The 20,668-nt window shown below is 43.3% G+C and overlaps 1 protein-coding gene and 1 non-coding gene across 2 annotated transcripts in view; one reads left to right on the plus strand and one right to left on the minus strand.

Moving 5' to 3' along the window:
* Smyd3 (SET and MYND domain containing 3) overlaps window positions 1-20,668 on the minus strand; it is a 619,144-nt gene that overhangs the window by 246,407 nt on the left and 352,069 nt on the right. The gene's annotated exons all lie outside the window — the stretch shown is intronic.
* Window positions 19,674-19,775, plus strand: LOC123458336. Its single transcript, XR_006635611.1, has one exon. It is a non-coding gene; the product is annotated as a U6 spliceosomal RNA (small nuclear RNA).

The raw sequence follows: 20,668 nt of genomic DNA on the forward strand, positions 1-20,668 counted from the left end.
CTATGTCTCAGGGTGGCCTTGAACTCACAGCGAACCTCCTACCTCTGCCTCCAGAGAGTGCTGGGATTAAAGGTGTGCGCCACCACGCCGAGCTCTTATGACTGCCATTATTAGTCATGTGCCTGCAACCTTTTATAAGCCTTGACTCCTGAAGGTACCTTTGATTGTGATGTAATCAGGTTTTCTTTCTCTGGGTCTTGAAAGACACTGAGAGTTAAGATGTGGATTCCAGCAGCAACTGAGAGCAGGAAGTATTGAAAACAAAACAAAAAATGGTCTTTGCTTGGTTTGATTTGGTTTCTTGACGTAGGGTCTTGCTGTAGCCCAGGCTGACCTGGAATTCACTATGTAGTCTCAGGTGGCCTCAAACTCATGGTGATGCTCCTATCTCTGCCGCCCAAGTGCTGGGATTAAAGGCGTGCCCCATCACGCCTGGCAAAATTATTTTTATTTATGAGAGAGAGAAAGAAAGAGAATGGGCATGTCACGGTCTCTAGCCACTGCAAACAAACTCCAATGTATGCATTACCTTGTGCATGTGGCTTATGTGAGTCTTGGAGAATAAGCCATTTCTCCAGTCTTAATATTGGGTCTTATAAAAAATATAAATACCAGTCTTACAAATAACAAGAGGATTAAGAGGCATTGTCTTTATCAAGATGACCCAATGCTAAGCTTATGGCATTGTTTCCTGCATACACAGCCCGTGACCTCAAGGCAATGTAGGCTTAAACCATTTTTAAATCGGACTGGACTCATGCATTCAACTGCATACATCAGCCGGGCGTAGTGGCACACATCTTTAATCCCAGCACTGGAGAGGCAGAGGTAGGAGGGTGTCTTACAGTTTGAGGCCAGCCTGGGACTATATGGTGAGGGCCAGGTCATCCTGGGCTAGAGTGAGACCCTACCTCGGTAAAAAGCATGCACGTTTCACGCTTTTCTAAGAATCGGTGTATGGAGATGTTCATTATAGAAATGTTTGTTACTGTGAAAAATGAGAGGCTTAGGCCTCTGTGCTGGGGACCAGATCCCTGAATGGCAGCATAAGGAAAAGGGTCAGAATACAAGCTCAGGAGCCACACAGCTGTGAGCTAAATTCTGGCTCTTCCCCATGCCAACTACACCACCTTGGACTACCATGTCCAGTTTATGTGGGGTGCTGGGGATCAAACCCTGAACCGTGCAAGATAAGCACTCTACCTATAGAGCTATATTCCTAGCCTTTGAACCATTTTGAATAAAAAATTTAAGTTTGGGGGCTGAAGAGATGGTTCAGCAGTTAAGGTACTTGCCGGCAAAGCCTAACAACCTAGGTTTGCTTCCTGAATAACCCCATAAATCCAGATGCAGAAAGTAGTGTATGTGTCTGGAGTGTATTTACAGCAGCTGGAGGCCCTAGCACACACATTCTATCTGTCTGTCTGTCTCTCTTCTCTCTGTCTCTCTCTCTCTACTTACAAATACATTAAGTATTTTTAAAAATTGAGTTACTTCTCTCTCTGCCTCTTTCTCTCTTACTCAAATAAATAAGTAAAAAATAAAATATCTTAAAAATTAAGTTACAGGGCTGGAGAGATGGCTCAGCGGTGAAGCGCTTGCCTTTGAAGCCTGAGGACCCCGGTTCGAGGCTTGATTCGCCAGGACCCACGTTAGCCAGATGCACAAGGGGGCGCACGTGTCTGGAGTTCGTTTGCAGTGGCTGGAGACCCTGGCACGTCCATTCTCATTCTCTCTCTCTCTCTCTCTCTCTCTCTGCCTCTTAATCTCTCTGTCTGTTGCTCTCAAATAAATAAAAACAAAGTTTTGTTTTGTTTTGTTTTGTTTTTTTAATTAAGTTACAAAGCCAGGCATGGTGGCACATGCCTTTAATCCCAGCACTCAGGAGGCAGAGGTAGGAGGATCGCCATGAGTTCGAGACACCCTGAGACTACATAGTGAATTCTAGGTCAGCCTGGGCTAGAGTGAGACCCTACCTTGAAAAAAAAATTAAGTTACAAATTATAAATGGGTATAAGTAACATAACTGTCTATGTGCACGTGTGTGTGCACACACGGGAAGTGCACAGGGGCACATGTTAAATTGTGACAGCAGACATCCTTGGAAAAGAAGAATGGCGGAGGGGCAGACTGCTCTCGTATGTAACCCATCCATGGTCCCACAACAGGAAACAGCAGTGCCAGTAATCTTAACTCTACATGTTCTCATCGAAATATTACTTCTGTAAAGAACTATCTGCTTCCCGTTTGCTTATAATGACTGTAGGTTATAATTTAGGAAGAGTGAAGTCACTTGGCCTGTGACTTCTGAAAGCAGCGATAAGGCATACTATTCTAATTTCTCTACCAGAACCTTCTGGAAGTTCCCAATCACACGTGCTCCTCCACTAGGCTACTTGGCAGTCTTTGCTCCTCATGGACACTCTGATGAACTATCTTGCATTCAGTTCCCATGGTGAAGGAGAACAAACCAGAGACGCAAGTACTGGGAACGAAAGGGGCAAAAATCTCACCCGTCAGTGAAAAGAGTCTCAAGAAATGACCTGCCAAGGACCTGAATGCACAGCTCTGTTAGAATGTGTGTCTGTAAGTAACTTCAGTTCTTTAAAAGTTAGCAATCATATACCCCCAGGCTACATAATAAAGCAAGTTCTAGCTAATGAATTGAATGTGCCTTGTTAAATTAAAAATTCAAAGATATGATAGAGACCATTGAATGTCTGAACATAACCAAATAAAGGTGCTGGAATCACCTTCCTTCCCATCAAAATTTCGCTAGAAACATGGCCTCCTTTGTCATTTTCCAAAGTCATTACCATTTTAAGTCTGTCAAGGAAAGAAGGTACATATGCTTTCCTTTGTCTGCGCATCTTTTCTAGGGACTATGTTAAGGATGAACTATTCTGCTCTAGGGACTCTGCTTCCTTGGAAAATGAAGCTATCCATGACGTTTAACTCTGAAATGAAGAGAGACAAATACACACACACACACACACACACACACACACACACACACACACAGAGGTGCACTGGAGAGATAAGATATAACTCTCTACTTTTATTTTTATTTTTTTTAAACTTTTTTTGTTGTTTTTTTTTTAATATTTTTTATTTATTTATTTGAGAGCGACAGACACAGAGAGAAAGACAGATAGAGGGAGAGAGAGAATGGGCGCGCCAGGGCTTCCAGCCTCTGCAAACGAACTCCAGACGTGTGCGCCCCCTTGTGCATCTGGCTAACGTGGGACCTGGGGAACCGAGCCTCGAACCGGGGTCCTTAGGCTTCACAGGCAAGCGCTTAACCGCTAAGCCATCTCTCCAGCCCAGCTCTCTACTTTTAGCTCTTCATGTTAGGCAAGTTATTTAACTTCAGAACCCCCTTCAAAGGACTACTCAAAGAAGAATACACACTAATACATATAAAATGTTGCCTTTAAAATATTGGCTGGTGCTCAGCATGTACCTAGTAGCTGCTAAGCAGTTTCGGAGAGAATTCTGGGGATGGCAATATTGGCCATGTAGCAAAAGGAAAGGAAATACATGACAAACGAACTACCTAATTCAAAAGCCTGGCACGACTCCCACTATCAGCGGGGAGGGAAGAAAATAAGGAAATACAGAGACCCCCAAGTTTACAGCAAGAGTCTTGCCAGCTTATCATGGGGTTAACGAGAGGTCTCATATCACCGCCCAGTTTTTTTTCAGCCAGCCACAGCACATTCTGCTTTCTGCCACAAGACAAGAAAAATACAACATAGAAATTATTCTAGGGCTGGAGAGATGGCTTGGAGGTTAAAGCGTTTTCCTGAGAAGCTTGAGGACCCAGGTTCAACTCCCCAGTACGCACGTAAGCCAGGCGCACAAGGTGGTGCATTTGTCTGGAGTTTGTTTGCAGTGGCTAAAGATCCTGGTGTCCCAGTTTTAAGAAAGAAGGAAGGAAGAAAGGAAGGGAGAAGGAGGAAGGAAGGGGGGAAAGAGGAAGGAAGGAAAGAGAAAGTAAGAAATTATTCTAGGATACTGCCAAAGATAGCTAACATAGTTTGCACTCCCGTCTTTTCTGAAAAAGAAAACTCAGCATACTCTGCCTGAACACAAAAAGCGAAAGAAGACGTTCACGGACAACATGTAGAAAGGGAGTTCTGGCAAATCTAATCCAGGAGATAGAAGAAGAGAAGCAGACCACCCTGGATTCATTCATCTGCCTCTCAAAGGACTGTTCTTCCATCCAAATGGAGACACACATGTTCCCCTGTAGACAGACAAGAGGCAACGGGGACCATGAGGCTCAGTTCTCCAACCAATCAGCTGAGTCACGGAGAGCATCAGAACTTCTAAGAGAGGAAATGCCAGTCTAGTGTCCTGAGCACCGAGCCCACCTATGGCACCAAAAAGAGACACTGTGTTCCAAGAACAACGTAGACCTTAAATTTAGGAACATATCATCTTGATCACATCACTCCCTTTTGTAATGGGAATGGCTTTATGATGAAACTGGACAGAGAATGACATGGTGATGTGGCTGAGAGGAAGCAGCAGGATTGCCAATGACCTAAGCAGGCCTGTGAATCATCCCAAAGGGCTCTCCAGGGAGCCCCATCCCGGAAAGGAGATTCCCTTTTCTCTAAAAACCACATGGCCCTCTAGGGCCCGAGAAGAATACATGAAGTCTTAAGAATGAGCTATCTTATTTGCCTTATTGATTTATTCATGTAAGTACCAGTACATCTACAGAAGACACAGGTCAGGGCTGGCGAGATGGCTCAGTGCATAAAGGCTTCCCATGCAAGCATGAAGACTCAAGTCTGGACAGCCAGAACCATGTAAAGAGCCACATGCGGGGGCGGCATTCCTTACCTCAGCCTATAGGTGAGAAGGGAGGTGGAGAAAGGAGAGCCCGCAAAAACTTGGGGGCCAGGTAGCCTGGTGACAAGGCAACAGGGAACAATGTGAGACTCAGCCTCAAAGGAGGCAGAAGGTGAGGATCAATAGCCGAAAGTTGTCCTTTGACCTCCACACATACCAAGGCATAGACATGCCTACACACACACACACACATACACACTCCAAAAACAATCCTTGAAACATACTCATCTAAACTATAGTTTTTCTGTATATAGTTTTTTTGTGTGTGTCTTTGGAAGAAGATAGGTTTTGTTTTTTCTTTTTTGCCTCTGCCCTTGTACTTTATTTTTTATTTTTATTTATTTATTTATTTGAGAGTGACAGACACAGAGAAAAAGGGAGAGAGAGAGACAGAGAGAGAGAGAATGGGCACGCCAGGGCCTCCAGCCGCTGCAAACGAACTCCAGACACGTGCGCCCCCTTGTGCAGAAGATAGGTTTTTTTAAGTGTATCTCACAATTGATCGCATAAATAAATTATAAATAATTATAAATGCAAAATCAAGCAGCTACTTGGACCTCTACCATCATATTCCAGGCCAATCCACGTAAGCAGTCTAAAGAAATCTTACATAAGTAGCATCTCCAAAGTTCCACTGTTGCCAAACCCATTGCCCACACCAGCACAAAAGCAGGTCTTACCTACTTGTCTCCTCAATGAGGGAGTCCTAAGAAACCTTACTCAGTATTTTGAATACAGTTTTCAATGCTTTTTTGGCAAAAGAACCCCTATATCAAACACTGTTACCTAAGTTCAAAAATGTGGAATTGCCAAACAGCAAAGATTATAGAAGAAGCAAGACTGACTGTGCATGTGTATGTGCATGTGCGTGAGTGTGTGTGTGTGTGTGTGTGAGTATGCACGTGTGTGCATGTGTGTGTGTTTTGTTGTAGCACACAATAATTATATCATGAGTATAGTTTTCAAAATTTTTTCACAGTGGACACTTGTATCAAATAGTATGCTCAATGTGGTGGTATATGCCTTTATTCCCAACACTCAGAAGACTAAGGTTGGAGAATCATCATGAGTTCAGGGCCAGCCTGGGCTAGAGTGAGACCCTGCATCAAAAAATAATGTTACGGCTCCAGACAAAAATGGCCTTGAGGGCTGGAGTGATGGCTTAGTGGTTAAGCGCTTGCCTGTGAAGCCTAAGGACCCCGGTTCGAGGCTCGGTTCCCCAGGTCCCAGGTTAGCCAGATGCACAAGGGGGCACACGTGTCTGGAGTTCATTTGCAGTGGCTGGAAGCCCTGGCGTGCCCATTCTGTCTCTCCCTCTATCTGTCTTTCTCTCTGTGTCTGTCGCTCTCAAATAAATAAATAAAAAATGAACAAAAAAATATTTTAAAAAAATGGCCTTGATATCCATGACCTCATAGTGCCTGACACTACCTACATAAGACCATCATAAGAGGAAGGAAAGATCATGACATCAAAATGAAAGAGTGACTTATTGAGATGGGGAGGGGATATGATGGAGAATGGAATTTCAAAGGGAAAAAGGGGGAGAGAGACAGTTTTACCATGGGATATTTTTTATAATCATGGAAAGTATTTTTAAAAATTGAGAAAAAATAAAATAAAATATATCAGCAAAATAATAATAATAATAATAATAATAATAATAATAATAATAATGTTACAGGCTCGAGAGATGGCCTAGTGGTTAAGGCATTTGCCTGGAAAGCCAAAGGACCCAGGTTTGATTCCCCAGGACCCACGTTAGTGGCGCAGGCATCTGGAGTTCCTTTGTAGTGGCTGGAGGCCCTGGCACACTCACTCTCTCTCTCTCTCCTCCTCCCTCCCTCCCTCTTTCTATCAAATAAATAAATAAAAACAAATATATTTTTTAAATGTTACATAAGCCAAAAAAATGTGGCATCTAGAGCAGTGGAAAGGGCTTAGAGTGTTAAGAGCATTTGCTGCACAAGAATGAAAGCTCAGAGGGCCTGAGTTCAATCCCCATGAGCCATGTAGAAAAGCTGGCCCTGGTCATACTTGCCTGAAACTCTGGTCCTGAAGAGGAGAAGAAATAGAATGGCTGGGGCTTTTTAAAACAGCAGCTCTGGGTGCAGAGAGAGACTTTATATCAAGAAAATGACAGAGGAGGGTATCCAACATGCATGCACACTTATACACGTGTCATACAACACACATGCCAAAAATGTGGTGTCACCAAACAGAAGAAAGCGATATGATGTCAAAGAAGAAAAACTGGTGGTGGTGGGGGGGGGTTGTGTGTGTGGGGGGGTGTGTGTATGTGGGGGATGGGGGTGGGGGTGGGGGTGGGTGTCTGCCGGGGTGCACCAGCAAGCCTGTGTCTGTGGGTGTGAGTGGGTGTGGGTGATTCCTCACAATATTGTTTGAAGAGCACTGCTGCATCATAAGCTTCTTATTCCCAAACCGAACTAAAAATGGGATCACCTGTCAAGTAAGGAAATTTCTTAGACATAAAACGAGAGTATTAGACTAGACTTTTCTTCTATGTGCTTCTAGCAATGTTTGATCGTTCTATTATGTAGGGCCCTCATGAGAAACCACAGAAACAAATATCACTGATATGACAATTACTGTGAGTGAACACACTGAATAGTCATGCTAGCAAATTATCTGTCTGCTAAGAAGAAGAGTGTAGGAGGAGGGTAGCTTAGAAAAGGCAACCCCTGGAATCTTACTGATGTGTGTGCTAAATATTAAATATTGAGATCCGGAAGTGAGTGAAGAGTCGACCAGAAAAAATCCATTATTACAGTAGAAACAACCCTGACCTTTGGGCAGGCTCATTACTTTGTGCTACAAAGAAGTGATGTTGTAGAAAAAAAAAAAAAAAAAAGCTGATTTTGAAAGCCTTTACAGCCATAAACATGAAATTAGGCCATTTTCATTCTAGCTTTATCGCAGTCTGCAGAGACTGCACTGAAATCAGCCATTTTCATTCCGCCGCCAGCTTTAGGCCGCAGAAAGCACGGGGTAAACCACCTGCCTTTGTTTAAAGGCTTTGGAACAGAAGGGAGTTTCCCATAACAGCATAAATTACGCAACCTCTAAAGTTACATTGAACAAACTCTTCCCCTTTTGCAGCAATGTGCAATGTGTCGGCTGTAATTTCCTCAAACTGCCAAATAAAACTCTTCCTCTTATTGGAAAAGGGGGAAGGGAGGTCAACAAAAAGCCAATCGCGCCACAACAAATGTCCAGGTGACACTCTATTCATGAAGTATAAATAATTAACTGCCGGTCAGCCACCGACTGAGCACTCATCTCCCAGAGGATGCCTTCCTGTCAGGTGCCCAGAAATGTCCCTCTAGATGACAGGCGGTAACTACAGTCCTCATGGCGCATCTCCCTGCAGATTGCAGTACCCGCGGCGATCACATCATGGAGCACCTGGGGACTTCTCTCTCGCTGTTTCTGCCCCATCCTCATCGTTCCGCAAGCAAGACAGGGATTGATCATATCTGCCTTACTTACTGGGGGGCTCCCCAGCCATGAGGCTGCCTACGCCAGCACCGATGGCCGTCCACATGGAAGAGGGGGCCTGAACAAGAACAAGGCAGAGAGCTCAGGCCCACATCCTGCCTCTGCCTTTGATGAACTGGCCAACGATCTTCTACCACTCCATCTCTCAGCAGACAAGATCCGAAAGGTCCCTGCCTTTGCATTGAAATGCCAGGACTCTTGACTGGCTGGGCCCGTCAGGAACTCTGGCATCTTCATACTGATACTTGCCTTTGACTTCAGAAAAACAAATGCCATAAGTACTCCCACAAAACCATCTCCTCATTTCTAGTGATCCAAGGTCAGGTGCAGACAGAATCTTCACTTTCCATCCCAAATGCCACTGTGCATGAAAGGCCACTCTTTGTAGCCAAGTACTTGACAAGAAAAGTTAAGGGAGGGCCAGACAGATCTGAGATCGATTCAAGCTGAGTATATACCAAACTTTCTAATCCTGAACAACATAACTACTCTGGGCTTCAGTTTTCTCCTCATTAAACTGCAACAGCAATAATAAAGATAATAGTACATATTTTAGCATTTAGAGGATCAATGCAAGTTGCATATTATTTTATTTTGTGTTACAAGGAAATATTTGAAGCAGGGTAACTATATAGACAAGATCTGTTTTTAGCTCACAGCAAGGCACAGGTTCTGGCGAGGGGCTCTTTGGCCTGATCCCCTCGTGGCAGTTATCAATGGTTGCAACATGTGTAGGAAGAAAGATAACAGTACAACCCAGGAAGCCATAGAGGCTCCCCACAGAGCCCCCTCTGTCCCTTTGGAGCGCACACTTCAATGACCCCAAAACTTCCCATCCCACACAGGCCCCGCGCTGCCCAACTGGGGACCAAGCTCCCAATAGGACACCTGAAGAGCAAACCAGAGGGCTGGAGAGATGGCTTAGCAGTTAAGCGCTTGCCTGTGAAGCCTAAGGACACTGGTTCGAGGCTTGATTCCCCAGGACTCATGTTAGCCAGACGCACAAGGGGGCGCATGCGTCTGGAGTTCGTTTGCAGTGGCTGGAGGCCCTGGCTCATCTATTCTCTCTCTCTCTGCCTGTCACTCTCAAATAAATAAGAATAAACAAAAATTTTTAAAAAGAAAACCAGGCTGGAGAGATGGCGTAGTGGTTGGGCGCTTGCCTGTGAAGCCTAAGGACCCTGGTTCAAGGCTCAATTCCCCAGGACCCACGTTAGCCAGATGCACAAGGGGGCGCACGCGTCTGGAGTTCGTTTGCAGTGGCTGGAGGCCCTGGCGTGTCCATTCTCTCTTTCTCTCTCTCTCTCTCTGCCTCTTTCTCTCTCTGTCTGTCACTCTCAAATAAATAAATATAAACAAAAATTTAAAAAAAAAGAAAACCAGAGCACACTTTGAATATGAAATTGCTACATAACCCATCACGTCTTGAGCATGTACCTCAGAGACATGAAAACTTACATCCCCATTAAGCCTCTACATGGATGCCTATTTTATTTATTTATTTTTGAGAGAGAGTGAATTGGTTCACCAGGGCCTCAGCCACTGCAACTGAACTCCAGACGCCTTGCACCACCAAGTGGGCATGTGTGACCTTGTTCTTGTACAACTTTGTGCATCTGGTTAATGTGGTGTGGTGGTTTGATTCAGGTGTCCCCCATAAACTTAGGTATTCTGAATGCTAGGTTTACTTCCAGCTGATAGAGATTTGGGAATTAACAGCTCCTGGAGGCAGAGTACCATTGTGGGCAGGCTTACAGGTGCTTCTGGGAGTCACCAGCAGAACAGATAGATGAGAGAAGGGAAGAGCCCAATGTGTTTCTTCCGCACTCCTACTATTTCCGTGTGTTTTTCGCAGTTCTATGATCACAAACCTCACTCCCCTGACCCAGCATTCACCCAGTGCTGTGCCCCCTTGCCAGTGTTTGGCACACTCTCCTGTTTCTGCTGTCCATCTGACGTCAGCTGGGGGTGGGGGGTGATGTCCACCTTCTGCTCATGCCATCGTTTTCCCCTGCCATCATGGAGCCTCCCCTTGAGTCTGTAAACCAAAATAAATCCTTTTGTCCCAAAAACTGCTCTTGGTCAGGTGATTTCTGCCACTGATGCGAACCTGACTGCAACACGTAGGATCTGGAAAGAGATCGAACGTGGGTCTTCGGGCTTCGCAGGCAAGCGCCCTAACTGCTAAGCTATCTCTCGGCCCTACACGGATGTTTATGGCAACTTTATTGGTAACAGCCCAAAGTGGAAGCAGCCCAGGAGACCTCTGCTACAGGGAGAAATGCTAAACTATGGTCCATCTACACTTGTATTTAGCAATACGGAAGACAACCAGACTGGATCCTTGTTCACAGAACTATGCAAAGGGAAAAAGCTATCTCAGAAGGCTACATGTTATAGATTAATTTACACAACATTCTTTAGAAGACAGAATTAGAAAAATGCAACATGGACTCATGGTTTCAAAGGCCAAAGAGAGGCCAATATAGCAGAAAATATGATGCAAACAAAAAAAGGGCAACAAGAAGGATTTTTGAGTTAGGGAAATGCTCTCCTTCATTGCGTCATTGTCAGGGTTTTTGTTGGGACACTGTACAAGTTTGATAGTCCAGTACAAATTTTACAAGATGTTGCCTTGCATGTGTAAGGAAGGCCCTGCGCTTAGAGCATCTGAAAAGCCCTAGATTCCATCCCTAGGATGACATAAGAAAACGTGACCACTGTAGGACCCTATGTAGAGAATAGAGAGGCTATTACTCCAAGAAAGGTTAAAATATATTTGAATCTGTACATATCTCAAAACAAAAAGGTCTAACTCAAGGAAATAAAAGGTGTGTGTTTCAGAAGACCACTGCAAGGATTAAATGGAATTGAACAATATTTAAGTAATTATTAAACACATGCAAAATTGTCTAGTCCAACTAGTTCTTGGCAGTTGTGTGATTCACTAATTGTCCTCCATCCTCTTTAAGAAGCCGTACACAGCACACGTTCCTTTAGATTTTTGTTAACAGAGGAAATGAAACCCTAACTTCACAAAAAGGGTCTCCTTGCATTACACACATTTCTGGATACATCTGACTTCTCAGAAAATCTGGAGTCGGGGGCAATAAATGTGTACAGTTTCACAGTGCACAAACGAATCCACACGGTGGAGTCGGCTGCAGGGGACTGTGATCCAGTTGGCCGAGAGCTGTAGTTAAGAGGAAGTCAAGGCCAATACTTAATTAGTACTTTCTTTTGCAGATAAAGAAGAAAGGAGATAGAATGGGTAACAGCAGGGCCTCCTGTGCTCAAACTCACACAACTAGTTGAAAAAGGAAAAGCGTCACATAAGAGAGTCAGAGAAGCAGGGCGTGGAGGCGCACGCCTTTAACCCCGCACTCGGGAGGCAGAGGTAGGAGGGCTGCGGAGGAACCCCACCTTTCCCAGAGAGCCACATATATCCCCTGTAGCCTGCTCCATGCAGCAAGAATAAACAACCCCCCCCCCACACACACCCCAGAAATGAAACTCCCAGCAACCTTCCTGACCCTACCAAGTCACTGTCCAGGATCTACAATTAGCAGTTGGGACTTGAAAGGAGTCACACACTGTTCAATAATTCATGCCAAAACCAACAGGGTAAACATACTGTATTTCAGTGATCAAAGCCTGGCCAGTTGCTGCGTTACTCTGCCCAGAACCACGTAGCTGAGGAGCGTATGCTCTCACAGCACAGTGGCTACACAAACGCCACCTTGTCATAAACCTTCCCAGGCAGGCACGGTCTCTGTCTGCGGCTACCCCTGAGCCGAGGTAAATGGAAGGGAGGCAGAGTCATAGCCACCCAGCACAGGTACCAGGATGCCTTCAGGAGCACGCACCAACGGAGCCCTTTTACTGACTCCAGCAGCAGGACAGGCTGTCATTTCATGAGGCAAGCTATTGGCAGAGAGACACATCAGAGCCACATTAATTGGAAGCTCTTGTGGCAGGATAGCAGCATTTCAATTTCTCCGTGGATGCCTGTGTGCTAATGCATGGAATCTGGCAGGTGTGAGATCTTTTCTCTGATTGTCTATATTCCCAATCTACATTCTTCGCCTATTTTACTACTGCAAGCAATTATGGCTGAAAATCAGTGTGCAACATGCGCTCATCCATATTCAGATTTTTTTTTCCACTTCAGGCAAATCTTGCCCAGAAAAAAAAATAACAATTTAAAACAAGACAGATTTGAAGAATGTGCATTTGTTCCTATATTTTGATCCTCTGATTGTCCAAATGTTTTGCTTGTTGATAATATACAATGTTTTCTATATCAAAATAAATATTCAAAAGACACAGCTCCAGACAACTACACCATATATTTATTTTAAGTGAAATAGAAGTTCCATGGCATCAGGACCATAGATGGGAGGAGCCTTAATTAGCTGAGCATGTGTTGGAGGAGAACTTAAAAACCATGCAGCATTACTGACTTCAAGAATTCTGAGTAAAACAAGGATTTAAGAAGCAGGATCCGGGATTAACAGCAGCAGGGTGAGGTTCGTGCTGGGGCGCAGACGGTACCCACTTTTTCAGTGAAGCCACTGGAGCCATCATTCATGCTGGCTCTGCCAGCGACCTCCTCAGAGCGCACTTGAGAAATTATTTAAAGCCTAAAGTCACGGACTGGAATTTGGAGATTTCTCTCAATTAGATTTTCAGATGAAAGCTGTGTCAGACCGCAACCAACTGGTCCATATGATTTTTGTTATTATCAATAAAAATCCAAACAGTTCAAAAAGATGGCCCTCTCCTAATGGTCTCTACATCAAAAGACATCAGTTTTATCCCTCGGGTTATTATTTTGTGCATCTACAAGGAAATGTTTATGTATTCCATTACTTTAACATTTTGTTACACAAATAGCCATGTGCCACACACTGTATTTCATTTTCTCTGTACTCTAACAATGCCACTTAAAGGGAAGTTACTTTCATATGAAGACATAAACAGCTTTCACATTCTTTTTGCATGGCTTCATAGTATTTCACTAACTGCAACAGCATTACTATCGATGGATATTTATGCTGCCTTTATTTCTTCTTCTATTGCAATTGTATAAAAGCCTTGTGCATTTGCTAAATGATTTGTAAGATGAATTTCTTTAAGTGTAATAGTTAAGATGAAGGGTATGTGCCTCTATAATTCTGAGAGATGTTCTGTGTCTGCCCCTCTCTTTCTTACACACACACACACACACACACACCTTTATCTGAATAATACCCATTTCCCTGGGCCCTTACTTACTCTGGATGCCATAAAACATTTTGCTCTCTGCCAAGTTTACCAGTAATACCTGAGTTTTTAAAAATATTTTATTTTATTTATTTGAGAGAGACAATGGGTGGGCCAGGGCCTCCAGCCACTGCAAACGGACCCCAGATGCATGTGCCATCTTGCGCATCTGCCTTACATGGGTACTAGGGAATCGAACCTGGGTCCTTAGGCTTCGCAGGCAAGTGCCTTAACCACTAAATCATCTCTCCAGCCCAATATATGAGATCTTAGTGCAGTTTTCAATTTGCACCATTTTTATTACGAATTGAGTGGAGGATCCTTCATTTGTTTTTTCTTTTGTAGGAGGAAGCTGACCCCTCGCTTACTTTCTGCGAGTCACCAGCAGAAGAGATAGATGAGAGGGGGGAAGAGCCCAGCGTGTTTCTTCTGCACTCCTGCTGTTCCCATGTGTTTGTCACAGTTCTGGGGTCACAAACCCCACTCCCCTACTCCAGCATTCACCTAGTCCAGGAGTGCCGTTTCTCTCCTTGTGGCTTCAGTCCCAGGGATTAGAATGGCTCCAGCTCTTGCCTGCCTCACTGTGTCTGCTCTGTCCCCGCCCCTTCCTTCACGTCATCTCCGCATTTGAACCACCTGAGAAGGCTCGCTCTTGGTTTGTTTTACTGGGACACAAGTATGCCCTATCTCTTGTCGACTTTTCTGTGGGGTTGTTGAACGTTCCATTGTTGTTTCATTAGATGGAGAAGTTCGTTATTCATTAGAGCAAGAGTTGCAGTGTCGCGTGGGACATGTAAAGTGAGATGCTTCTGTGACGTCTAATGCTCCCAAGGCAATGGGAGGGGAGCAAGAAAAACCCAAGGCTAGCAGCTCAGCCAGCCTGACTTTCATTCACAGTCTTGCGGTTTATTTATAGTAGCAAGAGACCCTGCCTCAAAGAAGATCGAACAGACATAGTTGTCATCTGACCTCCACAGAGGTGCCATATAATGTGTACCCCCATATACATCAATTCATCAATCAATAAAAATTACAGAGCTGTAATGTTATAATAGGTTGTGCCAGGCAATATTAGTATTATCATTGTAATGTATTGGAATTTACTTACCACATGGCTTTTGCTTTTCACATTACATCAGATAGAGAGCAAAGAATTTGCAAAACCACAAGAAAATTAAGGAAGAAAGATACACTGTAATCTGAGTCTATAGGTGTGGGTCTTTTTAATGAGATCATTACTCAGCATTCTAGGACTTAATTAGAGCTTATTTCTCAACCAAATCTTGCATGGAAGGCTAAAACATAAGGTGGAACAAGTACCCTGGTGGATGGAGCGGGAGTCTTACTCCCATAGGCTCTCAGGTGCCCGCCCGGCGGCTGGTGCTAGACATTAAGAACCACTTCTCACATGAATACTGACTAGAGGTTATGACTAGGTTTTCTGAATCATTGCCATGTCAAAATTCTAGGAGTCTTCCATTCTATCATCCCATTGCCAACATCCTCCCATCATGGTTAACAAGGTGGCATGCGCTGCAGTTCTAATGAAGGGGTTGCTCTGAGTTTCACCTGCAGACCCGCTCTGGTTTCTGTAAGTGTCTGCAACAGGCACGGGCCTTAGCCTGAGTTCATAATGCATTTTGTTTTTGTGTCCTACAAATTAAACACAAGTACGTTTATGGAAATTCTGTTAAGTAGAAACAGATGGGAAGTAAAATATTATCACTTTAAATACCTATTATGTATGAACACTAGGTGAAGAACTCTCAGAATGATCTGAGAGTCAGGTCTCCTCTGGCACTTCCTATTTAAGGTTATAATGAGTCTTGCTTACTTTCTGCTGCCAAGGAGAAGCAGGCACAGTTAGAAGCTGAGGAAGACAACATAGACTGTGGAAAGCTGGCGTTTGCATCCTAAAGGACACAAATAGTAGCTGGAGATTTGGCTCAACAGCTAAAGGCACTTGCTTGCAAAGCCCGCTGGCCCTGGTTAATTCCCCAGTACACATGTAAAACCAAACCCCAAGTGGCACATGAGTTTGGTGTTCATTTGCAGTAGCAAAAGATGCTGGTGTATACCACACACATAGATAGATAGATAGATAGATAGATAGATAGATAGATAGATAGATAGATAAAATTTTTTTTAATTTTTTTTTTATTTTATTTGAGAGAGACAGACGCAGAGAGAAAGACAGATAAAGGCAGAGAGAGAGAGAGAATGGGCGCACCAGGGCTTCCAGCCTCTGCAAACGAACTCCAGACGCGTGCGCCCCCTTGTGCATCTGGCTAACGTGGGACCTGGGGAACCGAGCCTCGAACCGGGGTCCTTAGGCTTCACAGGCAAGCGCTTAACCGCTAAGCCATCTCTCCAGCCCTAGATAAAAATTTTTAAAGGAAAACAAACAGCCAAAAGAGGTATCAATTTGAAGTTTCCCACTGGAGTTACTAAGCAATCCTTAAAACTACAATTGGTTACCCTTTCTTGACACAGCTGTGTGTGCAGATACATACTCTGTTTATCTCTTCCTGGAGATGCTTGGGCACATATACAGACATAAATCCACATCATCTCATAAACTGCCTATACAATTCATGTTAGAAAGCAGATATTTGGGCTGGAGAGATGGCTTAGTGGTTAAGCGCTTGCCTGTGAAGCCTAAGGACCCCGGTTCGAGGCTCGGTTCCCCAGGTCCCAAGTTAGCCAGATGCACAAGGGGGCGCACGTGTCTGGAGTTCGTTTGCAGAGGCTGGAAGCCCTGGTGCGCCCATTCTCTCTCTGTCCTCTCTGTCACTCTCAAATAAATAAATTAATTAATTTAAAAAAAAAGAAAGCAGATATTTGCCAAAGCCAACTCATAAAGTCAAAATGGCTGTATCAGCTACCTTGGCATCACTGTGACAACACCTGACTGAAACCATGTAAGGGAGGATGGATCTGCCTGGAAGTTTCAGTCCGTCGTGGCAAGGGAGGCATGGAAGAGCAGCTTCCAGGCGTGGTGGGGGAAGTGCATTGGCAGAGGCTGCTCCAGGGTGAGGCCAGACACAGAGATGAAGCTACCACGACTCTCCAAGGCCTGCCCCTACTGGCCTACTTCCTCCAGACAGGCTGCTCCCAAAGGTTCCACCAAGCAGCAGCACAAGCTAAGGAACATGCATTCAAAGCCTGATCTGATTGCAAATCCAAGCTAACACTAGTGAAGGTAGCTATAGGGTTTAAGGAAAAAGAAAGGCACCCCAGGAATAGGTACGACATCTAGGGTGATCGGAGGTAGCCTCTGAAATGTGGACCACGTTATTTCTATGTCTGTATTTCTCTGACTGATACTTGAAACTGGTCAGGGTCTTTATGTCTCCACTTACTGGTTCAGTAAATTCCTCAAAGCACCTAAAGCACAAGAATCCCGTGTGAGAGTAAAAGGGCAGGAGTAACTGGTGACAGTTCAGTGGAGGCATGAGGTGACAAGCATATACTAGCAGAGAGCAGAGCCATCAGAAGCAAAACAGCAGATAGGAGTTTGCTTAATCGATTGGATCAGGTTGTAAAGAAGGCAAGGTCATAAGTTCAATTCTTTTCGTCAACTACTTTCATGATATTTCATAGGCATACACCAGCCCTGGGAGTTCTCAACGTCTTGCTACCACATCAAAAGGGATAAAGGAAAAAAGAGTAGTTGAGCCAAAATGTATTCCAAGCACTGGCAAAGCCATTTAGCATTAATTCAGAGTGGATCCGTACCATTGTCTAAGTTACAGCTAAGGTTAACATGATCTGCAACCATGTAAAATTAAGCAAGACATTTCTCCTGGGTAATACTAAACTGAATTTACCCATTCAACTTTATAAAATCCTATCATGAAAAAGAAAGAGCATTTGCTTTTCAAAATAGATGCATTGTAGTGTTTGGTTTACATTAATTGGGGGCTCTTTGAGATGTTTCCTGCAGTACATACACTATCAGAATATTATTAACATACAAAGATTAAAGTGGATTTACTAGACACACGGATTTAATTAGTTCCAAGCAGGGGAGTTAAAGAAATAGAAAAACTACTGGAAATAAACCTTTCTGGTATTGACACCCACCAACAGAGCTTATTCACAAATCACCTCCTTGCATTTTGTGACCATAGATACAAGGATTGTTGTGGCTCTTATTTTATACACAAATACCAGTTTGATACTGGAATGACACTGACTGAGTGTTTCATTTTTCCAGACTCCCTCTCAACACTGTTTTCAGGTAGAAACTTCCAAACTAATGCAAAACTCACCAAAGAGAACCATGGTCTGTGTTGGGATGCAATAGGACAAATTCTCTTAGCTGGGCTTATATTAATCCAGTGGTGGGAGCCTCTCTCCCCAGAACCTCCTGAGATGGGCTGGTGTGGGAGAACAGAGGACGAGAAGCCAGGTCCCTGGAGCCCCCTTTCCTTTCAGAACGCCCAACAGGCATCTATACACCATTTCCAAAATCTCCTATCTTAGAAAAAGAAGTCGTATATTCACAAATTTTGAAAATACACATACTTGTTGATACTTATGTTCTATTCACCTATCTAAAATTTTGTTATTTCTACTAGATTGACTCCGTTATATATCAATATTTGAAGCTTATACCTGTGTTGAAAAATAATGTAAAATATTGCACAAGTGGCATGATAGATAATTGTGTTTTTGCTATCTTTGATGTACAGTTTTTGAAGAACTCCATGGTGGAGCAAACACAGACTCTGAAATGGGATTAAATAACTGAGAATCCCACAAAGTGACAAAATTGGATATTCTGTTCTCTCTTCCCCTAAGGTACTTTTCAAAATAGAAAACAATACTAAACGTAACCAGACAAAATTTCACATATGTTGAAATTAACATTTTTCTAGTTCTGAAGGGTATATTTCTAGTTAGGTTGAACTTTTCCATGAAGAAAAAATACATTTAAGGGCTGAAGGGATGACTTAGTAGTTAAGGCATTTGCTTGCAAAGCCAAAGGACCCAGGTTCGATTCTCCAAGACCCACATTAGCCCGAAGGACAAGGTGACACATGCGTCTGGAATTCGTTTGCAGTGGCTGGAGGCCCTGTTGTGCCCATTCTCTCTCTCTCTCCTTTCCTCTCTGTCACATAAGTAAATAAAAATAAAATGCATTTAAGCTTTTGGTGGTACAGAAAAAGTGTGAGGGGGTGCATGTCCATGTGAGCACACATGCCTGTATAAGATAAGCAGAAAACTTCCCCAAAGGTCTTTCAGCAATGAATAAGCTCTCTAAGCAAGGAGATGTAAAAGATGAGAAAGCAAATCATTCATAGCCAGAGTCACTGGGCATCATGAAAACTGTGTTTGCTGACTCTGGAAGAGAAGTAGAAATTATGCCCTCCTTCACAGTGATTTCAGATGGAGTTATAACCAGCTCAATCCAGATGTCATGGTGTGAGCTGGAGAGATCGCTTAGTGGTTAAGGCGTATGCCTGCAAAGCCAAAGGATCACAGTTCGAGTCTCCAGAACCCATGTAAGCCAGATGCACAAGGGGGCACATATATCTGGAGTTAGTTTGCAGTGGCTGGAGGCCCTAACATGCTCTCTCTCACTCTCTCTCTCTCTCTCTCTCTCTCTCTCTCTCTCTCTCAAATAAATAAATAATATAATATATTTAAAGAAAAAACAGATGTTATGACATCTTTATCAGAAGAAAGTGATGACCAAATAGATGGGCTCCAGTTATTATTTGCATACGTAAACAAAATTACCAACAAGAACAGCTCTTGCCTTCTGAGACTTATGTGACACATTAGAGAATACTCTACACCACCATAGATTGACTGATTCAATTGTGTGCACTTCACAGTGGAAGAAAGAGGATTGGAAAGCTTAAGGAATCTGTTCTAGAACTATGACAAATGAGTAACATTGAGGACACGACCTCAGGCCACCAGACCGCAGAGCTTGTGTTCTCACTAGAGAAAGATGGGAGGCAAGTTGTCTAGATATATACAAAATATAATCACACTTCAGAACCCATCCCCTGTTCACTTCAGCGAGAAAAGCTAAAACTGGAAAGACACAGAGAAGATTGGCATATCTCATGTGTATGGATGCCATACAAATCCATGAAGTGTTCCCTCTTTCGCAGTTATACAGAAACAAGAAGTTCTAGCGTGCTATAACACAGGAAGGTAAACTCAGAAAACCAGAATGAAATAGACATCTCAAAATGCTACAAAAAAGCAGACTAAAAGTTTCAATTATAAAAAAAATTGATGCTTGAGTAGATATGGTTAATCTGATTGAAATATCACACAGTGTGAGCCAGGCATGGTGGCACACGCCTTTAATCGCAGCACTCGGGAAGCAGAAGTAGGAGGATGGCCGTGAGTTTGAGGCCACCCTAAGACTATATAGTGAATTCTAGGTCAGCCTGGGCTAGAGCAAGACCCTACCTAGGAAAACAAAAAAAGAAGTATCACACAGTGAATATATACAAACATCATGTCAGCTTGTTAACGTGAATAATTTTTTATGTTTTTATGTATCTGTTAAAATAAATTTAATTTAGGCATGGGATGTAACTCAGTGGTATAGCACTTGCCTAGAATATGCAAGACCCCAAGATCAATCCCCAGTATCACAAATTAATAATTGATTAAATGTAATGTAAATAGGAAATCATATCTAATCCATCTATAAATTTCTAACTGTAAATGAAGCAATGAGGGGTAGGTACAATAGTATCATGTGCTGTGCACTTTAAATCATAAAATATTCAATAGTAATTGAATTTTTGCTCACGTGGGCAGTGTTCAACTATATACCTATATAAAAGGATTTAACGTTACTAATAGGCCAGTTCTAAAATAGACACCTAATATGACATCTTAAGTTAAAAATGTCTCTTCCTTGTCCCCAAGAAGAAACTGAAGCTAAATTCACATATCATTCTCTTATGCTGTCTCCTTTACATCAAACCATTTTCTTCTCTCTTTTGGTCAATTGTTTTCTTCTTCATCTTCAAGATTAAGCCAA

Source organism: Jaculus jaculus, chromosome 1 (genome assembly GCF_020740685.1).
Source record: "Jaculus jaculus isolate mJacJac1 chromosome 1, mJacJac1.mat.Y.cur, whole genome shotgun sequence".
NCBI lineage: Eukaryota > Metazoa > Chordata > Mammalia > Rodentia > Dipodidae > Jaculus > Jaculus jaculus.